The following is a 27,483-nucleotide window of genomic DNA, read 5'->3' on the forward strand; positions in this document are numbered from 1 at the left end:
TAAACCAGGTGGCTGATGACTTTTTTTTATTAATTTGAAGTGTTGTGTTTCTTCTTTCATTGGTTTGATGTTGTAAGACCAAAATTGTAAATAAAGCTGGAAAAGTTATTTCGAATGGGGTTTGATTTTAGGCTGTATTACAAATAAAGTAACTATTTCAAAAGAACATGATGATTTTCTATAGGCACTGTAAGTAATCTGCAAATTATGTAACTAATTAGACTCAAAATTCGAATTACTTGACATTCCTAATTAGTAGCTATCAGACTTGTCTTTACTCTTTCTGCGTAATTATGGCTGTTTTGGCTGGTTTAAGTTGTTCAATCAAGTGAAAGCAAGTGTTCAATGTCATCTAGTTCATGTTCATATTTGCATCATAAACACAGTCATAGGAGCTCAAACCCAGGAGACTCCACTACACACACTATATGCTGGTGTTACAGCCTCCTTACTGCAGTGCTGGCGCTCAGTTTCTGCTGTTTTATGTGTGAAAGGCTGTTTTACAGGCTAGTATATCACTAGAATGAAATGTCAGTGGCCGTCTAAAGCTGTCGGGCAAAGCAACATTACTATCACTCTCTCAGTTTCATACATTCAATCTAGTGTAGTGCTAAACGTAAAGCTGAACACTCCTGATAGAGCGCAGAGCACTGCGTATTGCCATGTCTGCTGATTATGAGCGGCGAGGGGTTTGATTTTTCATAAACCCACTCATAAAAATAACCAGTCGTCAGTTATGTTCTATATATCTTGTTTTCGTCAGGGGTTTAGATGGGGTTAATGACTGTCCGGCACAGGGCAAACACCACAGGTTAAAACATGGGAACTGCACTTACACCAAGAATGTTTGTCTTTTATGATTTATAATATTTATATTTCCTAAGAATGTATGGTCTAATAAGGCTGTTTTGTATTAAACACATGTGATGCATTTCTACCTACTATCTTTTGAGTAGTGTATCAGAGTATTGGAGTTTTAGCCCTAAAGTGCACAGCTTCCCTGACCCATATGAAAAACATATGCAATATGCATGTGCCTCCCTGAGCTGCTTCAGATGTGTGTGTGTGTGTGTGTGTGTGTGTGTGTGTGTGTGTGTGTGTGTGTGTGTGTGTGTGTGTGTGTGTGTGTGTGTGTGTGTGTGTGTGTGTGTGGTCAGCAGGGGTCAGCAGCAGGCATTAGGTATTCTGAGATGAACTGCTGATGTGTGTGAATACAGCCTACGAGTCTAAACTTGCAGATCCTACACAGAAATTCAAGACTTTATTACTATTATTATTTTTTTAGATTTCTTTTGTTGCGATTGCATCATGCATCACTATTACACTCACATCTAGAATTACTACTGCACTGAAACCTCAATCAGTAACGGTGTGTTCACATTAGTCATTTCAGATACATTTTGTGTGCATGAAAATGTCCATTATTCATTGTCAAAAGCAAATGGACATATGAAGCGGACAAAAAAAAAAAAAACCTGGACCACAAAACCAGTCTTTAGTAGAAAGGGCATATTTTGTAGCAATAGCCAACAATACATTGTATGGGTTAAAATTGCCAATTTTTCTTTTATGCGAAAAATCATTAGGATGTTAGGTAAAGATCATGTTCCATGAAGATATTTTATAAACTTCCTACCATAAATATATCAAAACTTAATTTTTGATTAGTAATATGCATTGCTAAGAACTTAATTTAGACAACTTTAAAGGCGATTTTCTCAATATTTTGATTTTTTTGCACCCTCAGATTTCAGATTTACAAATAGTTGTATCTCCACCAAATATTGCCCTGTTCTAACAATGGAAAGTTTATTTATTCAGTTTTCATGTAATAAAATACCCTTATGACTGTTTTTTGTGGTCCAGAGTCACATTTTACTAAAAAAAAAGACACTGTCTATGTGAAGATCAACAATTAGTGTGAAGGATCTCCAGAGCACGATGAGAACCTATAAGAGTTGTGCATGCTGCACCAGCTCATAACTCTTTTCTCCTAGACTTCACCTTGTGTTTATCACAGATAAGCAGCCACATTTAAATGAATTCTGACCATCCTGGCAAACAAAATTAATCTCCAATTTATTTGTTTACCTCATTAGGGGCTCTTAATGTATCTGTTTGAGAGATAGTTTTCCAATATGCATGTAAATTACATCCCTTATTACCATGACCAATATGATGCTATCAGTGTAATTTGGTGCATCGCGGTGAGGACGGACTGATGGGTTAATAACACTGCAGCTATATGCTTCCTGTGCCTGGAGGTGTGATGAACTCCAGAACCAGTCACAGAGACCAAGAGTCAAATCTGTTCTGAGAACAGTGGACGGTACTCACATTGAAGGACACAAAGTGTGCCAGACTCCATGCAATTGCTTGCGTCTGTAGGATTATGACACATACAGAAGTTGTTTATGGAAATGTTGAATATATTTGAATTGGTCTGTGAAGACATCTGTGGGTTGGTGAGTGCAGTCATTGAACACATGGTCACTGATGCCATCTGGACCAGAATGTCTGTGAGGACTCACCTGCCTGGGTCACCTGAAGGACAAGCAGTATTTACATACGACCTACAGCTGGATGCTTCCAATTGTGAAGAACGGAAATTTAAAGGGATACTTCAGCAAAACATAAATATGCTCTCATTTTTTACTCAACCTTATGCCATCCTAGATGTATTTCCTTCTTTAGATGAATGCAAATGTCCAAATAACGCACGTGAATCAGTGCCAAAATGATGATATGTGACCCTGGACCACAAAACCAGTCATAAGGGTCACTTTTTTGAAACTGAGATGTATACATCATCTGAAAGCTGAACAAATAGGCTTTCCATTGATGTATGGTTTGTTAGGATAGGACTATATTTACAACGATATTTATAACTAGATGCAAGGGTCATTCTACAGAAATGTCCACTTATTTATGGCAAGATGTCTTAAAATGTATTTATTTTTCTAACATTTAAACCCAGACCACATTATTAGATTACCTTTTGACTTTATGAATACACATAAATGACAGCTTCAGGCGAGACTCTGCAGGTGGATAGGGTCAAAAAATTAACTAATAGTTATCGCCTCACTTACCCAGTTGATTGATTACTTTGATAATTGCAAACATTTTTTGTATTACAAGTTTTCTAAAATGTTAGCTTTAAATATGCAAATGAGGCATTATTTAATGAAATATGCAATAATTTGCATACATTTCTAGTACAGAATTCTAAACACTGGATGAAGTTAAATATTTTTGACATATTAGAGTCAAATATTTTTACAGCTGGAATTTTGGGTTTCTCATTTCAGTCACTCCATAATTCAGAAAATACTTAGAACAGACAGAAACCTATATATTTTCACAATTTTGGGGGGAATTAAAATAAAATGTATAAAATCAAGCAATTATATATGAACAAATCGCTCTGTAAAAAAAAAATGGAGATTTATGGCTCAGTGTAGGAGAAAAAAAACTCATTTTGAGAAAGCTGTTTTGTATTGCAAATCTATAGATGAAGTGCGATAGAAGAAACACTTAACAGTGTCTTTTGGATGTTGTCTTTACACTAGTCTGAAAAAAAAAAAACACTTTATTAAAAGCCAAAAAGCACAAAATCTCAACTTGACAGTTGAATAAAAACAGTGTTTTTGCCTGCAGTGTCTCCCCTTAATGATTTTTTGTGCATTTATTCAAAGACCACATGTTCAATTTTTGTCACTGGTGTTACCTTACTTTCTTGGCAATATTAAATGTTTTTATGAAATGCTATTTCTCGATTTCATGAAAAATGCATTTTACAAAATGGCTGCTGCAAGGAATCAAACCACATATTGTTAATCATGGTAAACTCACTAAATTAAGTAGTTTAATCCATGTATTCTACATAGGAGGACTGGGTGTTGTTTTTTGTCTGGCCCCTCACCTGAGACCTGTTTGGCATGGTTATACCTATCGAGGACCCCCGATATTCCCCACCGACATATCCTCTCAGGGTTATCCGGTGAAGCACCAGGGATTGAGTCCTTGCAAATAGAGCTACTGAAGGCAGACATATATACATCAGCCAGCAATGTTAACACACCTTTTTCAAAAGATCTGGGATAAAGACACTATCCCAAAGGATTGGAGTAAAGGCCTAATATTCAAATGCCTAAGAAAGGAGACCTCAGCAATTGCGACAACTGGCAGAGTATTACACTTCCTTCTATTCCCAGCCAGGTTTTCTGTATGATTCTGTTGAAGAGGGTCGATAGTGCCATAGACCACAAATTGATAGAAGAACAAGCAGGATTTCTAAGGGGAAGAGGATGCACAGACCAGATATTTGTACTTCGTAACATCAAAGAGCAATGACTGGAATGGAATGCACCATTTTACATCAATTTCATAGACTTCACAAAGGCATCTGACAGTGTCCACCAAGAAAGCTTAGAGCCTATGGAATACCACCTAAGATTGTACAACTCATTGGGAAGTTCTATGAACAACTTGAGTGTTCCATTATACTCTATGGTACATTGAGAGTGTCCTTTGAAGTCAGGTCTGGCTTCCGGCGGGGTTGTATTTTCTCACCTTCTATAATAACCACTGACTGGGTTATGCGTCAAACTTATCTAACCATACCCGTGGAATTCAATGGACTCCCTTCTCTCATTTGGAAGATCTTGACTTCGCAGATGATCTGGTGGTAATTTCTGCCACATTGACTCATATTCAGGAAAAAACAAATAAGCTGAGCAGATACGCTAAACAAATTGGCTTGCATATAAACAAGCAGAAGACGCAGACCATGCGTATCAATGCTTTCGTCTCCGACCCAGTTACCATTGAGAGAGAGCCAGTCAAGATGTGAATGATCTCACATATCTTAGTGTTATTAGTACTGATAACAGAGAAGTTTTGTGGTACTAGGAATTGTATGTAATTAATTAAAAACAAATATTGCCACATTAACCCTTAAATGCATGAATGTTTCGCCAATCATTATTACATATTGGGGGTCTTTACCGTCCCCAACCTATATATCCAGCACGGATGGATCTCTAACTGCTGCAACAGCAATATACTCTCTTGATTTTTAAGAGCAATTACAGAAGAATAAAATAAAGCATATTTCATTACAATTTAAGCAGATGACTCTACCATCGCCGTCATTCAGAGCGCACTTCCACACTACATTCAGTATCTGGCTCATATTCGCCATCTCAACCATATTCTCAAAGCTATTGTTTTTAATGACTTCAAAGTCAATATTTTGATCGCTGGCAGCTTATTCAACACATCCACCATCAAATAACAATGATATTTATATTTTATTGCATATAGTAATTGCTCTGCAGTAAGCCATTCAAACCAGTTAAATTTTTGATGATGATATTCTTTCTTTTTATGCCTGCCATAGTTATGAGTGAAACATCACATCATTATTGTCTATTAAACAGAATAAACATGCAGAATTGCATGCATTTAGTCATCAGATATTGGTAACACTTTATAATAACTATCCGTTATAACTAGTTAAAAGATCATTAATAAACTGTTAGTTAATGAGTTATAAATGACTTGTTATATAACAGTTAATAGTTTGTTATATATTTATAACTGTGCCTTATAGATAGTCAATAGATAACTTACAAGCTGTTAGTTAACAAGTTATAAATGACTTGTTAACTGTATTTTAATGATTTATAACTATACCTAATAAATTAGTAATAGATCATGAACAAACTGTTAGTAAATTACTTACTAAAGACTTGTTAAGTATCAGTTAATAGTTTATATATGTTATTGGGACGTTATTCTAAAGTTGCAACTATTCTTCATTTATTAACTGTTAGTAAATGAGGAATAGTTGCAACTTTAGAATAACGTCCCAATAACATACATAAGCTAATAACTAACACTTAATATATTAACTCACACTTTACAGATCAGTTGTTCATAGTTTGTTAACCATCTACTAATACCAGTGAAACCTTGTAGAACAGCAAATGGATGGAACAAGTTCAAGCTACAGAATTTCAAGACTGTTTGCTATATTTTCATTAAAGATGTTTGATCAGGATAAAGTGCCCAAACCTCATGGGTTTGTATTCTGTTGTATACTGCTGTTTTGCCATGTGATGGCTCAGTATGTGTGTTTCTATACATTAAACACAATGTTCAACATTTCATCTGTGGAGTTTCTTTGGTAAAATACAGTACACTGAAAAGCCTATGGGTGGAACAAGGTTGAGGTACAAACATTTTATATTTTAAATATCACATCAAATTTCTAGCTTGAACTTGTTCCATCCATTTGCTGTTCTACTAAGTTTCACTGGTATTAGTAGATAGTTAACAAACTATGAACAACTGATCTGTAAAGTGTGAGTTAATATATTAGTTAAGTGTTAGTTATTAGCTTATGTATGTTATTGGGACGTTATTCTAAAGTTGCAACTATTCCTCATTTACTAACAGTTAATAAATGAAGAATAGTTGCAACTTTAGAATAACGTCCCAATAACATATTTAAACTATTAACTGATACTTAACAAGTCTTTAGTAAGTAATTTACTAACAGCTTGTTCATGATCTATTAATATTTTATTAGGTATAGTTATAAATCATTAAAATACAGTTAACAAGTCATTTATAACTTGTTAGCTAACAGCTTGTAAGTTATCTATTGACTATCTATAAGGCACAGTTATAAATAATTAGCAAACTATAAACTGTTATTTAACAAGTAATTTATAACTCATTAACTAACTGTTTATTAATGGTCTATTAACTAGTTATAACAGATAGTTATAAATAATTAACAAACTATGAACTGTTATTTAACAAGTAATTTATAACCCATTAACTAACTGTTTATTAATGGTCTATTAACTAGTTATAACAGATAGTTATTATAAAGTGTTAACCAGATATTTACATATTTTTGCGCACGGAAAAATACACGTACACTACACTGCAAAAAAATGCTTTTCTAGCTTAGATTTTTTTTGTCTTGTTTCCAGCCAATCTAAATAAAAAAAAATCTTAAATCAAGAAGGATTTTCTAGACGAGTAAAAATTATTTTAACAAGATTATTTTTCTTACCCCACTGGCAGATTAATTTGCTTGTTCCAAGCAAAAACTCACTTAATTTTGACTTTTTTTCTGAATACAAAACAATAATTTTTACTCATCTAGAAAATCCTTCTTGATTTAAGAATTTTTAAATATTTTGGCTGGAAACAAGACAAAAAAAATCTAAGCTAGAAAAGCATTTTTTGCAGTGTATTACACACCTCGGGTCTATAGTAACCCTATACATTTTGTACAAAAAATCATCAGAAAACACATTCTGTTTTATAATTTGTCATTCTTTTTTATTATCTTGTTTATAATGCATAAATTGAGGAATACTAAGAAAGTTGATGTCAAACTTGAAAAAATGGATGACAAGGGGGTGAGTACATTATCTGTAAATTTTTGTTCGGAAAGTGAACTACTCCTTTAAACAAGCTCATATCCTTCAAGTAAACTTAAGCTGAAAACAACTAAATTTGACCTCTTTCTCAATGGCCCAAAACAGCACCTCTGTTTTTCTGAAACAGTGAGCGAGACTGAGACAGATTGTATCTTCTGGCCAGCGTGAGGCAGACAGTCCGCAGGGTGTATCGGTCTGAAGGCTCTGAACGGCCCAAAGCTCAATGCTACCGCTGGACACAGAGACAGAGATGAAAGCCCGCTGATAAAAAGAGGGTGAAAGTGCTGAATTCAGATCAGCTCCACTCAGCCCTGAAGACCAAGATGAAGGTGGAGAAAGAACAAAGTGTTTAGGGCTCTCCTGAGCGTCAGTCTCTGAAGTGCAGGAGCTCATCGTCACACTCCACTGTACTTCATCCCTCTCACACCCGCAGAAGCTGAAGACGCTCAGTGGAAGAAATCAGTCACGTATCTCAGACTGGGTGTTTTGCTTGATGATTGACTGCTGATCTGAGGGAACGAGCGAGGTATTGGATTCCTGCTGCGTAGCAGAAGATCACGATTGGATTTGAAGAACATCTACTAGATGCAAGGCTCATAGTGATTTAATAACAGTGAAATTTTCCAGCACTTTCAAGCAGTGGCACTTTTCAAGAGTGGAGAGGCTGTTTATGACAAACTGTGCAAAGTCTTATGGAACTGTAATTGCATTTTGGGGGAGAACTATCCCTTTAAGTTTAGTGACCACACCTGACTCACTTTACATACATTAGATTCAATCAAAACAATCAAATAGAGGCGTGCACTAATGCACAAACATGTGGTCAGTGTGGAAGCATTTAAAACTGTCAGAGAAAGAGGCAAAAATCATTCCAAGCAGCGACAGCGAGAGACTGTTTAGAAGCGCATCGCATGTCTTCATGAGAAGAGAAAGGTTACTGTATGATGACTGAAATCATCCATTAGTCAATCAACTCCAGAACGTTCTGTTGTCTAATACACCAGACACCAATTGTGTTTATTCTGACAGCAGCTCCTTAGCCAGGGCTCAAAGACCAAAGATGACAATCATTCACAAATCTGCTGCTGCCAGCAAAAACTAGGACTGAGCTGCTCTTGCAGGTTTACCACTAAATAAAAGTCAACATTCAGAAATGTTAGTATTGGCATTTTACTGTTGTTCTGTAAAATAAAGTAACACCAAATGAATGATAACAATCATTCCAACAGCTCTATTAATACATTTATTCTAACATTCTCCTTTGCTCAGCAAGGCTGCATTTATTTGTGCATTAAAAACACATGCCTGATTCAAAATGGACAAACAATATTATTTTACTAATTTATTAATTTTAAGTTAAATTGTGGTTTGTTGGTATAGGCTATAATATCTACTAGAATGTTACAAATGTTCAGTGTTAAACATTTTTAAATTGTTGTTTTGTAATTGATTTTTTTCTTTGAAATGTAAGACAAAACTGTAAAATGCAAATATTGGCTATTTAATTTATGCAATGGTGAAAAAAATGTCAAAATACACGCAGTCTGTAATTTTGTTTGGCTTCGGCCAAGAATTTTCATTTTGGTGCATCCCTAATTTTCTGGCCTGTGCACAACTCAAAGTCATAACGCTAATGTTGTAAATCAGAACAAGCAGTTTCCAAGGTGTTTGACTGATGTTTTCTTTTTGTTTAATGGTCCAGAAGATGAAAATTCTCTGTCTGATCACTTAGAAAAATCCAACAAACCCATGATCTGAGGGATCATTCATGTCTGCAGGCACTCATCACATTAGGTTTGCTATAGGAACAGAGATTTATTTAAATCTCTAGCGTTGTGTATGTGCAGTAACAGAGATGGCTGATCTCATCTCTTTGATATTCTCCTCCAGCAGCACACGGTCTTTCATGCGGCTGTAAATCCCTCGACCTGCCTGCTCTTCTGAGCCCAGCGGGCCGCACTCAAACACGAGCTTTAGGAATCAAACGGCCTCACCTCAGGCTCATTATTCGCACCGTCTGCCTCTCTAAAAGCTGTCCTCAGGGTCTGCTGAGATCAGGTGAGCCTTCTGAGCATGAGACACATCAGTCCTCTGTGGCTGTGTGAGGAACACAGGCCATCCGTCAAAAACACACCCGCCGCTCTGCCGGCATTCGCTTCATTATTGCCACTCGCTTGCAATACCCAATAAGAACAAGAAAGCACTTCAGGTTCGTCTCAGAGACACACTCGCATGGTGTTAAATGCGGTTACGACTTGCTCTTAATTTTCTTCGCTGCCTTATGACTGCTGTAATTCTCCCCTAGAGGGAGATAATTAACTGTTGGTTTGTTTGTGAAGCTGCCTTGTTTCTGTTCGCATGTTTAGTAAAGGAGCGTTTACCTCCCAGTTACTCCACATTCTACATAATTAACCGGTGTTTAGTTTTTATTCAAGTTTTATTTAGTTTTTATTCACTTATTTGTACAGTGCTGTTCACAATACACGTTGTTTTATATGATAGATTAGAGGCTAATGATAGTAATGAGTGTACTATATATGTATCAAGATAAGTTTGGATATACTTAGCTGTATAATTTGTTTTAAATTTTTTAATTAATTTGATTAATTTTAATTTATTTTTTTCAATTTAGTCACATACAGCAAAAATCATAATCACGATTATTTTGGTCAATATTGTAATCATGATTATTTAACATGATTAAGTGTGGGTCCAGATCTCTATATGATAAATTAATTTAAAGATAGCAATAAAATATTTGTGTTTGTTTGTTTGTTTTTTAATGTTGAAATGTAATGTAATGAATTGAATGTAAAATAAAACAGCGTAGTCTTCACTGCAAGAATTAAACATGCTTTGTTTCTTATAAAAACTACAAAAGTCCCTCCGTCAAGAGCAGCGAGTGATTTTGTCTTTGTCTTTTGTTGTTTGATGAACATTAAGCACAGAGATGGAAGAAGGAATATCACTTGTGGCCACTTTAAGAGCTGAATGGATCCAATATACTGTTACACACGGATTTTCATTCTCAACTGTTATGTTAATTTGAGACATAAATGACGAAGGTTTACACAACTAATCACCAAACGCCGCATTTTGACATATATTTGCATGTATTTGAGCATTTACGCATCTTAAACTAAACGTTCACTTTACTTGTCCACGTTCTGCTCCATCTCTAAGCACATACACAGAACGGCGCAAATTCTCTTTGCTTTTAAAATCATGACATCAAATAAATATTAATAAATCAAGCACTTCCCATTTTATGCAAGTCACGTTACATGGTTTTACTGATTTGTGAAACTGAGCTTTTATAGAGGAGCGAAATCACACAAAGAGGGCAGAATCGGGAGCAATAACCATTTTATCTTCATTTTTGTATTTTAATAATCATTTGAAGCTGAAATTGAAATTGAAACAAATATTCTAATAATTGCACAGCCCTAACATACAGTAAATTGCCAAAGCTCAAATCAGACCCATAGATCTCACATCCAAAGAGAGTCGGAACTTCAGTGGAAACGAATGACTTCAGGTCTGTTCAGGCATCTCAAGTCAGCTTTATTTAGATAAACTGAAATGTACTCAAATCAAAATGATTTCTTTCTTATTTCTTTCACTCATCCATCAGCTGCACCTTTTTTTTCACCATCCCGCACATCAGGAATGACACATAATCACTTCAGAGACGCTGATATGAGAGCCCTGTGTTCTCATGACTCTGAGAAGATGAATCAATCCTTCTTTCTCTCCCACTCCTCTGTTTTTCAGCTTAAACAAACCCAGACTCAAAACTTGCAAAGTCTAAAATGTGTTACTCCTGGTGCATTTTGCTGCACTTTTAAGGTGACACACCCACATTTTTTTTCCTCCAATGTATTTCTGACTTCAATACACAGCCTAGTATGTCTTAGCAGACAAAATCTGCTACAAACACAAGTATGGACATGCTATAACCAACAGATAAACAGACATACTGCTGTAAGCATGTTAGATATTCTGGACAGGTGGAGCTGGGGGAGGTGGAGGGTTTCAAAAAATATCCCGTACTCTAGGACCAGCTTATAGCATATTTAGTTGTATTTGACAATACTGAATAGCATCTTTATGTATGTGAACATCAGTGTTGAGGGTAACGCATTACAAGTAACACACATTACGTAATAATATTACTTTTTCCAAGTAACTAGTAAAGTAACGCATTACTTTTTAATTGACAGGAAAATGTCTCAGTTACTTTTTCAAATAAGTAACGCCAGTTACTTTTCCCTCATTTATTGATTAAAAGCTCTCCTGTCCCCATGTTGAGAGAAATTGTGAGTAAGATGTTACTTTAGTTCTAGAATAAATGTGAACATGCATTAATTCATCTCACTCACTAAAAAACAGATACAGTGTTCTTCAAAATGAATAAAAACCTGCAATAATTAAATATGTTAAATAATACAAATATCCTTTATATATTTAATCCCATATTATTAACCAATGTCTTTGCTGCCGACCTTCGATGATCCAATTCATCCGTACTAATAAGCATTATTAGCAAAATTACTCAAGATAAATTAACATTTGTTTTCCTTTTTTATTGCTGAAGAGTTGACATTTGTTCTTCTGCGGTCTACTGTACAGACGTCAATTTACTTTTCTCTAAGCTTTTGGTGTGAAAAGGCTTTTACATTTACCAAAAATAGAGCTTTTTATATTAAAAACAAACAAGCAAGCCCTGCCCAGATTTAAAAAGTAACTCAAAAGTAACGTAACGCATTACTTTCCATTAAAAGTAACTAAGTAACGTAATTAGTTACTTTTTTAGGGAGTGACTCAATATTGTAATGCATTACTTTTAAAAGTAACTTTCCCCAACACTGGTGAACATACACCATTAGATGCGGGAGTGTCAAGCTTGTGCTTAAATTGGACAGGGAACATTAGCTCCAGAGGAGAAATATAAAGTATGTGAATTACAGCACTGCCTTCTTACAGAACACAGTGTTCACCTGTAAATCTCCTCAGCAGCCTGCATTCCTGCGTGTGTGTGTGTTTACAACATACGTAATGCCTGAACCACGGGCTCAAAACATACATAAACTAGAACATCAGTGGGCTGAGCAATATGGTGCAATCATAGAAATGCATCAACTAGTAGAGGTTGTGCTGTACTGTTTACACACACACACACACACACACACACACACACACACACACACACACACACACACACACACATGTTGGGTTTACATGTTTTATGGGGACATTCCATAGGCGTAATGGTTTTCATACTGTACAAACCGTATTTTCTATCGCCCTACACCTAAACCTAGCCCTCACAGGAGATTGTGCACACTTTTACTCCATTAAAAAAACTCATTGTGCATGATTTATAAGCCTGTTTCCTCATGGGGACCTAAGAAATGTCCCCACAAGGTCAAAATCTACTGATATTACTATCCTTGTGAGGACATTTGGTCCCCACAACATGATGAATACCAGGTACACACACACACACACACGCATATATATATTGTAAAATATGGCCTATTAATGTTGTTGATTCTACAATGTTATATATTTTACAAGGTTACTTGGGTGCTCTAAAAGGTTGCTAGGTTGTGGCTAAACAGTTGCAATGGTGACATTTCAAGATTTCTCAGCAGTCTACGTCAATAAAGCTCACCCTATTGTTTCTACAATGTTCTGATCTAGAGATATCTTTCTTTTTTTTCAATAGAAGTCTAATGAGTGGTTGAAACTGCTTGCTAAGGTGTGACTATGAAGTTATTATATAGTTATATCACTATTTATGAGTCAAACGAGCCCATCACCAAGTTTCTAAACTAATCAATAATTGCTAGGCTTCTGTTGACAGATTGGTGGACAGGATATGATGTGTATAGCTGTCTATGGAAAAATGGCTTTGGTATTTTGTATTCGTTTTTATTGTTGAGCTAAATGGACCGAAATGTACAAATTTCTCCAAACTGCTCAAACATCAGGCTTCCAGAGAAGAGGCCAGGGGTTGGCTGGCCGGGCGGTTTGCAAAATTAACTACCCACTGCCCTCGCTATCCCTGTTTGCGGGCCGCTTTCGGAAAAAAACGTGCGCTTGCAGGACTGGAGCCCCGCCCAAGGTACTGCTGGGATTTGAACCCAGTATCTCCGATTTACAAGACAGCTGCTTTAACCAACTAATTCACGGCGCCAACCCGCATGCAGGGCTGCCGGGAGGGTGACTCAGAGGGTCAAAACATGCAGTGGCAAGGCCAATGGTCCGTGGTGAGCATTCTTCGGCAGCAGCTGAGGGCTGGTTTGCAAATGAAACCGCCCGCTGCTCCTCTGCACCCCAGTTTGCGTTCCTTTCTCGGAAAGAAAAACCACGGCCAACCAAGGAGGTGTCAGAGCTCCCGCAAAGGCACTGCTGGGATTTGAACCCAGGATCTCCTGTTTACGAGACAGGCGCTTTAACCAACTAAGCCACGGCGCCATCCCGCATGTTAGGTGTGGGGAGTGCGGCTCAATCGATGCATGTATCAACACTTCAAACGCCCTGCTGCCTCCACAGGATGCAAGACAGTGATTGCCATACCTCACTGAATTGGTTCTTGGGCATGTTTTACTACCTTTTAAAATTTGATTGACATTTTTTTTTTTTATCAATGTACGCTGAGAACAGGAGCCCTCAAAATGGTTTCTGCTGCCCGAGGGCAACACTGCGCAGTATGGGCTTAACAAAATGCCAAAAACCATGAATTTGGTGGGACTCGAACCCACAACCTTTAAATGGCTTCATCTGACAGCCTAGAAGTCCAATGCGTTATACATTGAGCCACAGCGCCTGACTGGAAAGCAGGCAGAGCCGCGTGAAGGCTGACCTTCCGGGTCCGTGGCTGTCCAACGGTAGGAGGGCGCATGCTCTCTCAGCAGGAAGGACCGGACCTCTGTTCTCTGCACAATTGCTGTGTCGTTTGAAAGGCAGAGGCACTGTAAGGGCCCCAAGTCCAAGGGAGAGCAAAAAGAGCCAAGCCGCCACTTGCAAGGCACCGCTGGGATTTGAACCCAGGATCTCCTGTTTACAAGACAGGCGCTTTGACCAGCTAAGCCACGGCACCCCTTTGCAGTGAGGCATCAACCCGGGCGAGCATTCTTCGGCAGCAGCTGAGGGCTGGTTTGCAAATGAAACCGCCCGCTGCTCCTCTGCACCCTAGTTTGCGTTCCGTTCTTGGAAAGAAAAGCCACGGCCAACAAAGGAGGTGTCAGAGCTCCCGCAAAGGCACCGCTGGGATTCGAACCCAGGATCTCCTGTTTACGAGACAGACGCTTTAACCAACTAAGCCACGGCACCATCCCGCACGTTAGGTGTGGGGAGGGCGGCTCAGTGGATGCATGTATCAACACTTCAAACGCCCTGCTGCCTCCACAGGATGCAAGACAGTGATTGCCATACCTCACTGAATTGGTTCTTTGGCATGTTTTACTACCTTTTAAAATTTGATTGACTTTTTTTTTTTATCAATGTACGCTGAGAACAGGAGGCCTCAAAATGATTTCTGCTGCTTGAGGGCAACACTGCGCAGTATGGGCTTAACAAAATGCCAAAAAACACAAATCTGGTGGGACCAGAACCCACAACCTTTAAATGGCTTCATCTGACCGCCTAGAAGTCCAACACGCTATCCATTGTGCCACAGAGCCTGACTGAGGAACAGGCAGAGCCGCGTAAAGGCTGACCTTCCGGGTCCGTGGCTGTCCAACGGTAAGAGGGTGCGTGCTCTCTCGGCAGGAAGGACATGACCTCTGTTCTCTGCACAATTGCAGTGACGTTTGAAAGGCAGAGGCACTGTAAGGGCCCCATGCCCAAGGGAAAGCAAAAAGAGCCAATCCGCCATTTGCAAGACACCGCAGGGATTTGAACCCAAGATCTCTTGTTTACAAGACAGGCGCTTTGACCAGCTAAGCCACGGCACCCCTTTGCAGTGATGCATCAACCCGGGCGAGCATTCTTCGGCAGCAGCTGAGGGCTGGTTTGCAAATGAAACCGCCCGCTGCACCCCAGTTTGCGTACCGTTCTCGGAAAGAAAAGCCACGGCCAACCAAGGAGGTGTAAGTTCTCCCGCAAAGGCACCGCTGGGATTCGAACCCAGGATCTCCTGTTTACTAGACAGGCGCTTTAACCAACTAAGCCACGGCGCCATCCCGTACATTAGGTGTGGGGAGGGCAGCTCAGTGGATGCATGTATCAACACTTCAAACGCCCTGCTGCCTCCACAGGATGCAAGACAGTGATTGCCATACCTCACTGAATTCGTTCTTGGGCATGTTTTACTACCTTTTAAAATTTGATTGACATTTTTTATTTATTTATTTTTTAATCAATGTACGCTGAGAACAGGAGGCCTCAAAATGGTTTCTGCTGCTCGAGGGCAACACTGCGCAGTATGGGCTTAACAAAATACCAAAAGCCACGACTCTGGTGGGACTCGAACCCACAACCTTTGAATGGCCTCATCTGGCAGTCTAGAAGTCCACCGCTGGGATTTGAACCCAGGATCTACTGTTTACAAGACAGGCACTTTGACCAGCTAAGCCACGGCGCCCCTTTGTGGTGAGGCATCAGCCCGGGTGAACATTCTTCGGCAGCAGCTGAGGGCTGGTTTGCAAATGAAACCCGCCCGCTGCTCCTCTGCACCCCAGTTTGCGTTCCGTTCTCGAAAAGAAAAGCCACGGCCACCCAAGGAGGTGTCAGATCTCCCGCAGAGGCACCGCTGGGATTCGAACCCAGGATCTCCTGTTTACTAGACAGGCACTTTGACCAGCTAAGCCATAGCGCCCCTTTGTGGTGAGGTATCAGCCCCGGCGAGCATTCTTCGGCAGCAGCTGAGGGCTGGTTTACAAATGAAACCGCCCGCTGCTCCTCTGCACCCCAGTTTGCGTTCCGTTCTCGAAAAGAAAAGCCACGGCCACCCAAGGAGGTGTCAGAGCTCCCGCAAAGGCACCGCTGGGATTCGAACCCAGGATCTCCTGTTTACGAGACAGGCGCTTTAATCCAACTAAGCCACGGCGCCATCCCGCACGTTATGTGTGGGGAGTGCGGCTCAATCGATGCATGTATCAACACTTCAAACGCCCTGCTGCCTCCACAGGATGCAAGACAGTGATTGCCATACCTCACTGAATTGGTTCTTGGGCATGTTTTACTACCTTTTAAAATTTGATTGACATTTTTTTTTTTTTATCAATATACGCTGAGAACAGGAGGCCTCAAAATGGTTTCTGCTGCCCGAGGGCAACACTGCACAGTATGGGCTTAACAAAATGCCAAAAAACACAAATCTGGTGGGACTTGAACCCACAACCTTTAAATGGCTTCAACTGACAGCCTAGAAGTCCAATGCGCTATCCATTGCGCCACAGAGCCTGACTGAGGAACAGGCAGAGCCGCGTAAAGGCTGACCTTCCGGGTCCGTGGCTGTCCAACGGTAAGAGGGTGCGTGCTCTCTCGGCAGGAAGGACATGACCTCTGTTCTCTGCACAATTGCAGTGACGTTTGAAAGGCAGAGGCACTGTAAGGGCCCCATGTCCAAGGGAGAGCAAAAAGAGCCAATCCGCCATTTGCAAGACACCGCTGGGATTTGAACCCAAGATCTCCTGTTTACAAGAGAGGCGCTTTGACCAGCTAAGCCACGGCACCCCTTTGCAGTGAGGCATCAACCCGGGTGAGCATTCTTCGGCAGCAGCTGAGGGCTGGTTTGCAAATGAAACCGCCCGCTGCACCCCAGTTTGCGTACCGTTCTCGGAAAGAAAAGCCACAGCCAACCAAGGAGGTGTCAGTTCTCCCGCAAAGGCACTGCTGGGATTTGAACCCAGGATCTCCTGTTTACTAGACAGGCTCTTTAACCAACTAAGCCACGGCGCCATCCCGTACATTAGGTGTGGGGAGGGCAACTCAGTGGATGCATGTATCAACACTTCAAATGTCCTGCTGCCTCCACAGGATGCAAGACAGTGATTGCCATACCTCACTGAATTCGTTCTTGGGCATGTTTTACTACCTTTTAAAATTTGATTGACATTTTTTTTTTTTTTTTTTATCAATGTACGCTGAGAACAGGAGGCCTCAAAATGGTTTCTGCTGCCCGAGGGCAACACTGCGCAGTATGGGCTTAACAAAATACCAAAAGCCGCGACTCTGGTGGGACTCGAACCCACAACCTTTGAATGGCCTCATCTGGCAGTCTAGAAGTCCACCGCTGGGATTTGAACCCAGGATCTACTGTTTACAAGACAGGCACTTTGACCAGCTAAACCACGGCGCCCCTTTGTGGTGAGGCATCAGCCCGGGTGAACATTCTTCGGCAGCAGCTGAGGGCTGGTTTGCAAATGAAACCGCCCGCTGCTCCTCTGCACCCCAGTTTGCGTTCCGTTCTCGAAAAGAAAAGCCACGGCCACCCAAGGAGGTGTCAGAGCTCCCGCAGAGTCACCGCTGGGATTCGAACCCAGGATCTCCTGTTTACTAGATAGGCACTTTGACCAGCTAAGCCATGGCACCCCTTTGTGGTGAGGCATCAGCCCGGGCGAGCATTCTTCGGCAGCAGCTGAGGGCTGGTTTACAAATGAAACCGTCCGCTGCTCCTCTGCACCCCAGTTTGCGTTCCGTTCTCGAAAAGAAAAGCCACGGCCACCCAAGGAGGTGTCAGAGCTCCCGCAGAGTCACCGCTGGGATTCGAACCCAGGATCTCCTGTTTACTAGATAGGCACTTTGACCAGCTAAGCCATGGCACCCCTTTGTGGTGAGGCATCAGCCCGGGCGAGCATTCTTCGGCAGCAGCTGAGGGCTGGTTTACAAATGAAACCGTCCGCTGCTCCTCTGCACCCCAGTTTGCATTCCGTTCTCGAAAAGAAAAGCCACGGCCAACCAAGGAGGTGTCAGAGCTCCCGCAGAGGCACCGCTGGGATTCGAACCCAGGATCTCCTGTTTACTAGACAGGCGCTTTAACCAACTAAGCCACGGCGCCATCCCGCACTTCAAAAGTGGGGAGGGCGGCTCATACGATGCATGTTTTAACACTTTGGCAGGAGCTGAGGGCTGGTTTGCAAACGAAACGGCCCGCTGCACCCCAGTTTGCGTTCTGTTCTCAGAAAGAAAAGCCACGGCCCCCCGAGGGGGTGTCAGAGCTCCCACAAACGCACCGCTGGGATTCAAATTCAGGATCTCCTGTTTACTAGACAGGTGCTTTAACCAACTAAGCCACGGCGCCTGCCACATGCTTGCCTTCCGGGAGGGCGACTCGGATGATCCAGGCTTCCAGAGAAGAGGTAAGGGGTTGGCTGGCTGGGCGCTGGACAGCTTTAAGGCTTTTGCTGACAACTGAGTCGGGGCGGTTTGCAAAATTAACCACCCGCTGCCCCCATTTGCGGGTCGCTCTCAGAAAGAGTGCGCTTGAGGGACTGGAGCGCCGCCCAATGTACCGTTGGGATTTGAACCCAAGATCAACTGTTCACAAATCAGGGACTTTAACCAACTAAGCCATGGCTCCAACCCACACACAGGGATGCCAGGAGGGTGACTCAGAGGGTCAAAACATCCAGAGGCGAGGCCAATGGTTGGTTTGTTTTGCAAACGAAACCGCCCGCTGCACCCCAGTTTGCATTCTGTTTACAGAAAGAAAAGTCACGGCCCCCCCAAGGAGGTGTCAGAGCTCCCGCAAAAGCACCGCTGGGATTCGAACCCAGGATCTCCTGTTTACTAGACAGGCGCTTTAACCATCTAAGCCACGGCGCCATCCCGCACGTTAAAGGTGGGGAGGGCGGCTCACAAGATACATGTTTCAACACTTCGATCATCTTGATGCCTCCACAGGATGCAAAACAGTGACAACCTTTGAATGGCCTCTTCTGGCAGTCTAGAAGTCCAATGCACTATCCATTGTGCCACAGAGCCCGTCAGTGTGCCAGCCTGGGCCACGTGAAGGCTTGGCCAAGTGGCACGCTGTGTGGGCAGAAAGACAGGTCCTCGGGACAACTTTAAATAAAAAATGAGAGCAATTTACTTTAAACATGTGGAATTGATGGCTATCCTTGTCACTCCTTCACAGTAAAATCTGTCCATAAACAAGACAGAGAGAGAGAGACCCTGATAGACCTCAGAATTGTGCTTCATTCCCTCATGTAACTCTTATAAATACGCATGTTACTGTTGGCAGGATTGTTGACATTCTTATAAGAGGTCAACGACCTTGCAACAAGCTTGGTTCTGTTTAAAGCTTCAGAGGAACCATGTAATTCCAAGATCTGTGCTTGGAATTATAATTAATGAAGTATATGATTTTTTTTTTTTTTCTTATCAGCATGTTTAATGTGGTTTGGCATTTTTAGAAGGTAAACACTGACCTCAAGCATCCACAATGATCATTAATTTTTCCTTTCATTTGCTAATGTATTGCATTAGTGCTGTCAGTAGCACTGCACATATCAGAAATCTTAATGTTATTGAACCTGTTGAATACACTTGTACACACTTCAAAATAACCTATACATTTAAAATTGGTTACACTTTATTTTAAGGTCTAATTCTCACTATTAACTACTTTTTTTTTAGCATGCATATTACTAGCATATTGTCTTATTAGTACTTAGTAGGCACATATCAATGCTTTATTCTGCACGACCAAATGTTGCATGTTTTTTGTAAAGGACGTTTGACCTTATTTGCATGTTTACTTTGTAAACACAGGGTCGGTACTTCTGCAGCGATGTATGATAATTTTGAAGTTGGAGAAGAAAATGTGATGGGAGTTTTTCGACATGCACTAACCAGAATACACAGTTCACAGAGTTTTTTTTTTTAGAAAATGACCATGGTTTTGCTAGATAAGATCATTCTTCCTCGTCTGGGATTGATGAGTCCTTTGAAGCTGCATTTAAACTGCATGTTTTGGAAGTTCAAACTCGTGGGCACCATAGAAGTCCACTATATGGGGAGAAATCCTGAAAAGTTTTCCTCAAAAAACATAATTTGTTTACGCCTGAAAAAATGAACATCTTGGATGACAAAGGGGTTACTACATTTTCTGGAATTTTTTTATTTTTATTTTTTTTTCTTGAAGTGAGCTGCTCCTTTAACAATGACCTAATTAATAATAAGCCACAAATTAGGAGTTTATTGATGGAATACACACAGTGAATATGTGTTCCCTATTATAAAGTGTTACCTGAAAATCTAATTTTAAACAACACAAAAACACAGAAGAAATGGCTTTTATTTTACACTTAGGAAATATTGTGCCCAAGTAGCAACCTTTTTTGAAAGCTTGTCCATCAAGCATTTTGTCAAGTACAGACTTCTGAAGCTTTATGTCACAGATGAAGTCTGAAAACCTCTTCTTGAGAATGATGTTACGAAATTGTGAAATGAAAGAGTAAAGGTCTGGTATAAAGGTGTCCCTCACTGCATCAAAGGAACTACTGCAACAATAGCATATTGATGGATAACTTGTCAGCCCATTTCATATGCCTATTTATTACACTAAAACTTTAAAATATCATGTGGGTTATCCAGTATGGTGATTGTTGGCTGAACTAATTGACTGAAAAGGAACAGAATGAAAGAAAGAAACGAAGCAACTAACAATTAAAATGATGATGTTCTGCAGTAATATCATGTTAATACGTATACAAGACTCAAATTACAAAGCAGTTCTGCAAGCAAAGATTTAGAGTGTGAGTGTATGTGTGTGCACATCCGCTGCAGCCTGAAATGCCCCTGTCAAATGACTGTGGTGGTTTGCGCTGCAGCTCCATCAGATTTATGAGTGAGTGTGTAATGAGGAACAGAGTCCAGGTGCGACCGAAGCTTCAATCTCGCAGGCTCCATAACAATAATAAAACTATCCAATACACCCACACTCACAACCACATACATTCAAACTGAACACAGCATCCAATCTTTTCTACTGTACACCGGCAGCAATATGAGGCACTGATATGAGTGTGGATTCGCCCTCAACATACAACAATATCATATACAAGCGCAGGGCTCTACATTGCTTTGTTGCTCAATGGCTTTGTGCAACTATGAAACAATATTTAGAAGCACCATGCGCTCCCTTTGTGCTGAGGAGCTTCAAAGGTTTCTACAATGCTGAGTTTTTGCAATGCTGAAAAATGTATCACAGACATATCTGATGAATTCTTTCATAAACAATGTGTAGAGAGAGTGTAAATAAGAAATTGATTGTGCAGGGTTGATTATAATAGAACTTTGGGAGATCATGATGAACTAAGATGAGTGACAGGTTTTAATAATTTTAAAAGTGTTTGTAAATGAGATATTGATTTAATACAACAGTTAAATAAACAAGAAGTTATTATTATCACTTGACTTACATTGTCTGGCTGTAACACTGTTGCCCGTTTTGCTCTATTGCGTCGTCAAAAATAGTCTGAAACAAGTCACAACTGAACCTCTGCGCATCTCCATTCAAACACAGCGGTGTTTTGTTTGTGAATGAACGTGTTTTTAAACAAATCTAGTGAGTCAGAGATTCAATTTGCCATTTATAAAGACAGTCACTTGCTTTATTCCTGAATGAATCAGTCATTCAGTAAATTCAGTGAATTCAGAAATAAATCAGTGTCTTGCCGCCACCTGCTGGCAGATTTAGTTTCATCAAAGTGTCTTTCCAGTTATTTAAATCATTTAATATTTCTGTATTCAAATTGTTATATTTAAAACATTAATCTCAACATGAATTCATGAATTTGATTGCTCTCATGCCACCTCTGAGCCTCATTAAACATGAAAATACACCTACAAGACACTTCTGTGTTCTTCTGTGCCACATCTGTATAGTGCAAATTAATTTTGTTAATACTGATTTCATTTGATTGGTAACTTATCCTATTTGATCTCATTCTGTTGTGTTAATTAGAAATTAAGCTCTAAAAAGCTTAAAAATATATATTTAAAAAATTGACATAAAAATAAACTTTTATAAACTTTTAATAAAGTTAGAAAAATGACATTACAAAGGTAAAAACAAAATCCCCCTGTAAATCACTGTAAGGAGTCAAATATCACCTCATAATGGAAAGACAAAATTTTTTATCAGATTTTTTGATTATTGATTAGAATGTGCTCATGAAATTTTGACTGTGCTCCTAACTTTTAGTGCTAAAATATGATCCCAGTCTAGAGGAACTAAAAATAGAGGCTGCATTTTCAGCATCTCAGCTGTTGTTTAAAATAGTCTAGCCTGTCCAGAAATCAGCATTTTGTCTCACTGTGTTCTGTTGAGACATCCTGTTCATTTCAGCAAATTGGTTCATTTGATGCTTTGCTTCAGTCCACCTGCTCAAACCATTTCAAGTACTTTTGTTATTTACTTACAGTGAAGCACAAAGAAGCAACGTAAAATGCTGGTCAGAAAACATGCTCACTGTACGTGTGAAATATGTATACAAGCTTGTGTTAGTCTCTAATGATCTGCATCTATCAAAGCGAAGCAGAACCTCTGGCTTGAGGCTGACGGTTCGTCCCAGGCTCATTTTTAGCTCTAATACCCTTCTCATGCCTCTGCTCCACCTCCTCTTTACTCCTCTGACACACACTCTCTGTGTCTCGCAAATATGAGTCACTTGGTCAGCCTCAGACATCCGCCATAAATCTCCGCCATCAAACTCCTCAACCAAAAATCAATGGCTAATTCAGAAGCATCGTGTGCAGTACTAATGGACCCCAGGCCTTCGGGACTCCTCCAGAGCAAATGTGTGAAGAAATACACCCGTTTGAGACCATTAGGATACTAGTGAATGCTAAGCTAATAGGTTAATGCCAGCAGCTCTAAATGAGATGGTACCGATCAATGTAGGAGTCAGGACTGAGATTTACAATCTGTTCCGAACGCTCCCTCGACCGCTACCCGTAAATCCTACAATCCGTTAGCGTCTAATTAGAAGCGAGCCAACGACGGATGGGGAAACAAGCGGTCGGGGCAGAGATGAAGCTGTCATGTTTTTTTTTTTTTCAACACTCGAGTTGGTGTGAGAAATTATGAAACAATCGTGCGGAGTGCTTACGCTGCGATTCCACAGGTCACAATGACAAATAGGCCTTCATCCGCTAGCAGAGCATGAGCACGTCCTCCAGCAGTGGATCTGAACTACACGCACTCACATTTATCAGACAGCCAGCTCACATTACACATAGTCACGAACGCTTTGGTTTGCCTTCATTTCTAAAGGGGTCATCAGATGCCCATTTTCCACAAGTTCATAAGATTCTTTAGGGTCTTCATAATATACTTTGGTTAAAAATTCTCAATAGTAGTGTAATAAAACACCCTTTTACCTTGTCAAAATCAGCTCTGCAAAATATCAACTCATTTTATTGCATGAGCCCTTTAAATGCTAATGAGCTCTGCTCGCCCCGCCCCTCTCTGCTGTAGGATTATGAGCCGTAATGTTTACTTTAGCTGTGTATAGCAATTAAACTTGCCAACAAGCACATTATTAAAAAAGGCCATTTGAATAGATGCATAAAAAACTCACTTCTGCTGTGGGTGAAGCTGCATCACGAATGATTCACACGAACATGGACGCATATATAGATCGGGATCGGCACTTTCCTTTCAAAAACGAAAGTAGCATTAATCCTCTGCTTCTTCAGCGGCTCAGATGTAGGGAGTAAATGACGACTGCTATGTTCATTATTACATCCAACAACAGAACACCTCAATCGCTCAATTAGAGTCTTCCTCCGCATCTGAGTCACACAATGGCGATCAGAGTCGGACTGTTTCAGCTCAGTGAGGGCGGGGCTAAGGTAAGGCGCTCATGTCAATCAACTATTTATTTAAATTAGATTCAGTTATGATTAATGATTCAATTCTGCATTTTAAGTGCATTCAGAGGATTATGTAAATACTTCTAGTGTGTCTAAAGAAAACAAATACTTCTGAAAGAAAAACAAGAAGTAAAAGTAAAGGCATTAAATGCATATACACCCTACTAAAAAAGTAATAGTTTTAAAATGCACGTATCTTATGCGAAGTATAGTTCAAGTCTATTAACATATTTGCTGACATATCACTCGAGGCTGATATAAAAATTGTAATTAAACTTTATTTGGAATACTACTTCTGCACAAAGCACATTTCTTAATATTAAGCCTAAAATATGTTTTAATATCATTATTGATGAGGATTGTATGATCTTTAAATAATTTCAGTCTTTAAATGCTAAATATTTAAAGTGCACCTAAAGTATACTTGTAATAGTTCCACTTTAGTACAATCAAATATACTTAAGTATTGTCACACCCCCATCGGACTGTTTGTGTAGACCGCAGAAGAACAAATGTCAACTCTTCAGCAATTAAAAAAAAGGAAAACAAATGTTAGATTATCTTGAGTAATTTTAGCTTATTAGTATGGTTGAATTGGATCATTGAAGGTCGGCAGCAAAGACATCGGTTAATAAAATGGGATTAAATACATAAAGGATATTTGTATTATTTAGCATATTTAATTATTGCAGGTTTGCATTGAATTTGACTGTTTTTATTCATTTTGAAGAACACTCTATCTGTTTTTTTAGTGAGTGAGATGAATTAATGCATGTTCACATTTATTCTAGAACTAAAGTAACATCTTACTCACAATTTCTCTCAACATGGGGACAGGAGAGCTTTTAGTCAATAAATGGTTGAAAAGTAACTGGTGTTACTTATTTGAAAAATGAACATATTTTCTTGTCAATTAAAAAGTAATGTGTTACTTGGTTACTTGGAATAGTAATATTATTACATAACTTGTGTTACTTGTAATGCAAAACTTCAACACTGCATTTTAGTATATTTATTTTTCACTATGGCATACAGGCTACTTGGAATATAATAAAAAGAGTGCAAAAAAGTTTGCAATGTAATACATTTTATAGCTGAGCACACTGGAAACAACAATTATAATCTTCCAGGTTATAACAGTTATATTTATCACGATAATAAAAGTTTACTCACCAAAGAAAAAGACAAACCAGAAACATCAATTGGTGATGTCATTACCTGCAATGACCATTAGTTTTTGAAATGTACGTTTAATAATCATTCTTAAAAATCACTGGAATGTCAGATGTTATTCGAGTTCAACTCAAACATTCTCAGTTTTAGTTTCTGTTGTTCTTGTTATTCACTGATTGTTTGCTGCTTGTCAACTAGCTCTTTTGTTTAAATTGGTCAGTATTTGTCAGTTAACATCTTTAGTTTTCCTAACTACATGTTTACATACATAATCAATTTCTTTTAGCACAACAGACATTTGTAATTCTTCTAAGAAAGCTCAACTTAAAACCTACTGGTAAAAAAAAAACAAAAAAAAAAAACAGTTTGGACTTTCTTGTAACAAGCTGTTTGTCAGTAGAGCTCCACTTCTTCACAGCTCTCATAACAAGAAGCACAATTGAATAAATCAGAGTGTTTTGTGACTGAACTACTGCCGACCGTCATCATCATCAGCACATTTAGACAATCACAGCACAGAAATAAAGCTCTTCACAGACACCGACACCATCTGCTCAACACACTTCAGTCTGCACTGGACCAACTAGAGTCAGATGTGGGACAGACAGAGCTTTTGCCCCACATACACTCAAAAAAATAATTCGGTCTAAAAATAAACTTTATGTAATTCAATTAAATGCTAATTTTCCATGTATTTGGATTACATAGTTTTAATATAAACATATTAATAAACTTAATGTGATTCATATGCATCAGTGATACGTGAATGAAACAGGTAAGGTTTATGTAATTATTCCCAGTGTTAAACAAGCACTGCTCAGTGTTCATGTGTTTCCACACTACAGAGTGTTCAAGTAGCATTGACACAGTGTTGGAGTTAATGAGATCATTATGTGATGATTGACCATTAATGATGAACACCTGCTGAATCATCAATGGAAAGAGAAACACAAGAACTACAGCTGACTTCAACCACAGCCTTAGAGGAAATCAACTCAAATAAAACAATACATTAAACCTCTCAAGATCTGATTCAACAACTCCACAAACAGATTGACCAGCTTCACTCATTACTAACCAGATTGACTTCTGTCAGACTTCTAGAGAAGCTCTTATTGAGAACTAACAGACGTGTAGATGTTTTGTTTCATGTGAAATCACCATCAATGAGAGCAGGGTTTCCTTTGGTTGGGATCTTGACCTGTCACATGCTAGGTTTAATGTTGTGCTGATAGCTTTTGTTGTACTTAAATCAAACATTTTGAGCTTGGCCAACAAAGTATAAAAACAAAGTAGGGGGATCTGTTAGTGTGTCAATTTCTTTTTAAGTTTATTTGTTGCATAGATGGATGTTGTGTTACTTTAATATTAGGCCTACTTACAGTTTTACTTTTATGTGTTTTATAAATCATATTAGCTGAATCATTTTATCATACTTTGAGTGCTAAAAGTTTTCATCTGTTTCTTCCTTAAGACCACAGACATCATGAATCAGCATATGAATCTCAACAATGGTGATAATCAACAAAATGTTCAGATACATCTCTGAACATCTTAAAACAAGCTATTAAAAAGTCTCAACAAAAAAGGAAGCATAAAAACAATTATTAAGAATAAAATAAAAATAATCTGACAATTCCACTGCATTGTTTATTCATGTTGCAATGCATGCTGGGATACATGGGAGGGTCTTTTACCAAACTTGTACCCAGCATGCATTGCAACATGACACATATTGTTGACCGTCACCATTGTTGAGATTCATATACAGATTCTTGATGTTTTTGGATTTGAAGGTGATACAGATGAAAACTTTTTGAGCACAAAATGAAATACAAAGTATCTAATCTTCGTGAGTTATGAAAAACAGTTACTTGTGAAGCTATAGAGACTGTTACAATAACACAACACCCATCAAATCAGGACTTTGAAAGAATCTGGAGGATTGATTAACTTTTTTTCTTCTTTGACTTTGGTGGCAAAGCTTCATGTGTTTTATATTTAC

At 39.3% G+C, this 27,483-nt stretch overlaps 1 protein-coding gene and 11 non-coding genes across 12 annotated transcripts in view; all 12 read right to left on the reverse strand.

The window, feature by feature from the left end:
• Positions 1-27,483, reverse strand: part of schip1 (schwannomin interacting protein 1) — a 229,231-nt gene that overhangs the window by 183,764 nt on the left and 17,984 nt on the right. The window lies entirely within an intron of this gene.
• On the reverse strand, positions 13,876-13,949 carry trnat-cgu (transfer RNA threonine (anticodon CGU)). Its single transcript has one exon. It is a non-coding gene; the product is annotated as a tRNA-Thr (tRNA).
• On the reverse strand, positions 14,501-14,574 carry trnat-ugu (transfer RNA threonine (anticodon UGU)). Its single transcript has one exon. It is a non-coding gene; the product is annotated as a tRNA-Thr (tRNA).
• trnat-cgu (transfer RNA threonine (anticodon CGU)) lies at positions 14,734-14,807 on the reverse strand. The gene has a single exon. It is a non-coding gene; the product is annotated as a tRNA-Thr (tRNA).
• On the reverse strand, positions 15,582-15,655 carry trnat-agu (transfer RNA threonine (anticodon AGU)). The gene has a single exon. It is a non-coding gene; the product is annotated as a tRNA-Thr (tRNA).
• Positions 15,982-16,059, reverse strand: trnat-ugu (transfer RNA threonine (anticodon UGU)). The gene has a single exon. It is a non-coding gene; the product is annotated as a tRNA-Thr (tRNA).
• trnat-agu (transfer RNA threonine (anticodon AGU)) lies at positions 16,220-16,293 on the reverse strand. Its single transcript has one exon. It is a non-coding gene; the product is annotated as a tRNA-Thr (tRNA).
• Positions 16,453-16,527, reverse strand: trnat-cgu (transfer RNA threonine (anticodon CGU)). Its single transcript has one exon. It is a non-coding gene; the product is annotated as a tRNA-Thr (tRNA).
• Positions 17,080-17,153, reverse strand: trnat-ugu (transfer RNA threonine (anticodon UGU)). The gene has a single exon. It is a non-coding gene; the product is annotated as a tRNA-Thr (tRNA).
• Positions 17,305-17,378, reverse strand: trnat-agu (transfer RNA threonine (anticodon AGU)). Its single transcript has one exon. It is a non-coding gene; the product is annotated as a tRNA-Thr (tRNA).
• Positions 18,404-18,477, reverse strand: trnat-agu (transfer RNA threonine (anticodon AGU)). Its single transcript has one exon. It is a non-coding gene; the product is annotated as a tRNA-Thr (tRNA).
• On the reverse strand, positions 19,171-19,244 carry trnat-agu (transfer RNA threonine (anticodon AGU)). The gene has a single exon. It is a non-coding gene; the product is annotated as a tRNA-Thr (tRNA).

The sequence above is a fragment of the Garra rufa genome, chromosome 14 (genome assembly GCF_049309525.1).
Source record: "Garra rufa chromosome 14, GarRuf1.0, whole genome shotgun sequence".
NCBI lineage: Eukaryota > Metazoa > Chordata > Actinopteri > Cypriniformes > Cyprinidae > Garra > Garra rufa.